The following is a 4,887-nucleotide window of genomic DNA, read 5'->3' on the forward strand; positions in this document are numbered from 1 at the left end:
CTCTGACATCTCAGTTAACTTAGAGTTCCCACAATTAGTACCCAAGCACATGCACCCTTTGCAGAATATTGAACAACTAATTCCTATCTTCCTACAACGGCAGTTTTTTGTACATCCTTGGTACATTTACATGCTCTTTTTTCAAGCAAAGCTTGTAGTGCAGGAGCTTTGACAGTAAATATTGGAATTAATCCATATTTTGAAGTTTGCCCGGCCGAGTCAAGTGGATCCAAAGTATTACCTATAAAAAATAAGATTCAATCATAACACACAATCACATAAAAAAGTTATAATGAGGAATTTAAAAAATAATCCTAAAATCAAAAATCGTTGCAAGTACTTATTACATTTTGAAAAAGCATATCTTATTCAAAAATAACCCTAGAATTTTTTATAATACACCATTTTAAAGTAAACAGAATAGCTTTCTTTTTTTATATAATATATACCTAAATGTAGAAAAACAAAGTTATAATGGAAAATTAAAAAAATAATCGTAAAAAATATAAAACTCGTTAAAAGTATAAAGTCTTGAAAAAGATAACCTCTTTAAAAGAAGTCGTACAACATTATACAGTAAAACATTTTAAAGGTAATCGATTTCTATTCATCTTACATGTACCATTGCATATGCCTAAAGTTACGTAGAAAAAAGTTACAGAACAATATTTGCGAAATAACAAGGAAAATTGCCCAAAATTGCTGTGAGTGACGAACTTTAAAAATTCTATTTCGAAAACTGTAAATCCTAATGACCTCTACCAAACATGATTTTAAAGACAAGATATGTAAGTTTCTTTTCTGTGAAGCAATGTCTATACCTATATCCCCGTGGACAAAAGTTATGGGACAAAAAACAAAATTTCTTTCTTTTGGGTTTCTTTGTGCTTTTTCTTTTGAATATATTTTTGTAAAAAAAGTATCTTTGACTTTTAAAAGTTATATTTAGATAGGAAATTTAACCAGGAACAATTTTTAAGTAGACGTGTTTGTACTAAAAGTGCATAGAACTCACCCTAATGTAACCTGTGCCCAGGGACTAATTCACCCATTTCTCAAAAACGCACCCCTTTAAATGGTAGCACTTCGCGGTTTTTTCATATAAAGAGATTAATTGACCATAAAAAATAATAAAACCCCGTTAACGTTGTAGTTCCTTTCTATAGTACATAATCAATAGCCTATTAATTTGCATGTCTGTAGCTTTCTATTGGTCAGAATCTCCTATGAATGAAATAATCACATTTATTAACTGAATTAATAATTTGCAATTATAAAAATAACAGTTATCCAAGAACATTCAAAAGCCATCTTTTTAAATTAATTATCACATTTTCAAGTAGAATGATATTCTAGTAATATTTACATATCCATACCAGTGTGAATTTTACTACACGTAATTTGCCGTGTAAAGACAGAAGAAGTAGGGATACACGTAAAATATTTGCGAATTATGTACCCATAGCCTTAAAAATGCTACTGAAAAGTTACTACTATAAAGAGTGATCTGTAGGTACCTATATCTGTGGCTATGCTTGACTTAAATAAAACAATTATATATAAAAAATCACAAACTTTAGTTAATTTTGGGAAAGTATCATAAATACAAATACCGATGTTGAAACGTATTTAATACCAAACATTTAAATACTAAAAATAATGTACCCAAGTTTTTGGGTAAATTTTTATCTTAATCATTCACGCTTTTTGTATATTTCGTATTTTTAACTTGGTATCGGAGCTAATGGGTCGTATTTCAAAATCTTTATATACTTATTTGTAGGTATTTAAATAGTTTAAAATACTTTACAGTATTCAAATACCAAGTACTTATTTATAATTATAGAGTATTTAAATATGTACTTGACATTTAAATACTCACCTAGAGTCCAAAATTTTAAATACATACTTACAAAAAGTATAGTTTTGAAATACTGAACATCAGCTCTGATAAATACCAAGTTAAAAATATAAAATGTGCAAAAAGAGTGGATGATTAAGAAAAAAATACCCAAAAACTTTCCCAAATTTAATAAAATTTGTCATTTTTTATATATCTAATCCTTGTTTTAGTCAAGCATATAGCATGTAAATATACAGGGTGAGGCAAATAAATGGCCTATTAGAAATATCTCGAGAACTAAAGGCAACAGAATCATGAAAATTTGAATAAAGGGGGTTTGAAGGATGATCTATTAAAAGAAAATATTTTTATCTCTCTGCAACTTCTGGTTATACAGGAAGTTGCTTATAACTTCGTTTTTTTAAATGGGACACCCTGTATATTTTTACATTTTTGGATTCTATTCGATGTCTTATTTCTTAAAGTATGAGGTTTTGTAATATTATACAGGGTATTTTAAAAGATAATTACGTTTTTTTTTAATTTCGTTGCAAAATTAACACCCTGTAGAATTGTAGTAGTTTGACATCTAAAACTCTACTTACGTTCAAATGATTTTTAATATACTCTACTATTGTCTAGAATCATTAGTATAGCTAAATTTTTAATTTTAGTATACAGGGTTAGTCGAAATTCGGAAAGAGTATTTTCTGAGTTTTCTTAAATGGAACACCCTTTTTTTGAGTACTGTAATGAAATGATCTTTTATGGTACTTTTTTATTTCTTAGGCATTCCCTACATCTAACTGCTTTAATTTGTGCTTAATTGTTAATCGCACCAACAATCTTAACTACGTAGGTATTTTGATAGATAAACCATTATTGGTAATTTTAAGGACCAGTCTGGATTAATATGTATATATTTCTGAAAAATTATTTGGGATTGAATATTTTCACGGCCAACCTACTAAAATTTTACGTATTTTTTGGTGCAATTAATGTTTAGTTTGAATCACCAATAACTCACAAATTAAAGCAGTTAGGTATAGGGAATGCTTAAAAAATAAAAAAGTACCATAAAATATCATTTCATTACAATACTAAAATACAGGGTGTTCCATTTAAGAAAACTCAAAAATTACTCATTCTGAGTTTCGACCAACCCTGTATACTAAAATTAAAAGTTTAGCTAGACTAATGATTCTTAACAATAGTAGAGTATATTGAAAATCATTTGAACGTAAGTAAAGTTTTAGATGTCAAACTACTACAACTCTACAGGGTGTTAATTTTGCTACGAAATTAATAAAAAAACGTAATCATTTTTTAAAATACCCTGTATAATATTACAAACCCTCATATTTTAAGAAAGAAGACATCGAAGAGAATCCAAAAATGTAAAAATATACAGGGTGTCCCATTAAAAAAACGAAGTTATAAGCAACTTCCGGTATAACCGGAAGTTGCAAAGAGATGAAAATATTTTCATTTAATAGATCATACTTCAAAACCCCTTTATTCCAATTTTCATGATTCTGTTGCCTTTAGTTCTCGAGATATTTCTAATAGGCCAGTTATCTGCCTCACCCTATATAGTATAGGTATGTAAGTATCACTGTTTATAGTAATAACTTTCCAGTTTCATTTTTAAATACACATCTACAAAAAGGTACTACATACCTATTTGATTCATTCATGCCTTAAAATGTGAATTTTTAAAGTGGTCAATACAACAAAACTTTATTATTTATATGCCCATTTCGCCGATTCAAGTTCATATAGGCAACACAAATTACACGGGCCAATGAAGTGGGTCCAGGGCCTGGATTCCGTGCACTGTAGATATCTACAGTCGCCTTCTTTCGATGTCACGTGTCATGAAAATTTTTAGCTTTAATTGAATTATTTTCTAGTTTTGCTAGGTTATACTCTAAAATTGATGCTGAAGTGACACTTAGTAAAACAAGAAAATATTTGAATTAAAACTAAAAATTTAAATGTTTTCATGACAATTGCCATCGACAGAAAGCGACTGTAGATATCTACAGTGCACGTAATCTAGGCCCAGAGCATGGTACAAAGACGCCAGGTACGATAGCCGGAATATCCGAAATTCGGATGAGTTCGCGCATCACGTCACAATGAGAGTGATTTCAAATATTCCCCATTTAAAACATTATAGTGGAGTCAATGAAGGTTTTCACCTCCGATTTCGTTGAACCTCCATCGATTTTCATGAAAATTGGTAAGTATGTAGGGGATACCTCAAGAAACAAAGGTGACATGGTGCCAACTTGCGCTTTTACCCTGGGGGGGGGGATGCCACCCCTTCTCGGGGGTGGAAATTATTTTATTAAAAATAATACCACTAATCGATAGAGGGACAAATTATAAGTAAAATTTGTTATATAAAGTTATTTCAATAAATCAATAGTTTTTGAGTTATTAAAGATCAAAAGTTTTGATTTTTCCTGAAAAAATCCATGTTTTAAAGCAGTTTTTCATAAATAACTCAAAAACCATAAGTTTCTTCAAAAAAGTTGTTATTACCAAAATCGAAGATAATATAAAAATAAATAAGCTCCTTCGAATTCGTTTTCGATTCGAAAAATCCTTTATTACATATACAAAGTGAGTTATATGCAATTGAATGTATATTTTTTTCCGCGAGTACTCAAATCTTAGTATTCAAGCTTAAATAACAGGAAAACGATGCACTTGGTTAAATATAGATATTAAACATTTTAATAAAGTACTTAAAGGTAACTATCAAAAAGCTATATAAGAAGTCGATAGCATCAAAATTAAGCAAGTTATGATGGAAATAAGAGGACCCTTTCAGATTTTTTAGGGAAGAATGAAAAATGAAACATTCGTCATTTCCACAAAAATTAAAATTTATAGTAACCCATTTAAAACTTTATTTATTTTAACATGTGTAATAACTTCAACAATTTTGACCGGTTTAGAATGCATATTTTGAAAAAAAAAATACGATTAAAAAAATTAGAATTTTTCAAATTTTCGTGAATTTCATTTTCTTT

This window comes from Diabrotica virgifera, chromosome 7 (genome assembly GCF_917563875.1).
Source record: "Diabrotica virgifera virgifera chromosome 7, PGI_DIABVI_V3a".
Lineage (NCBI taxonomy): Eukaryota > Metazoa > Arthropoda > Insecta > Coleoptera > Chrysomelidae > Diabrotica > Diabrotica virgifera.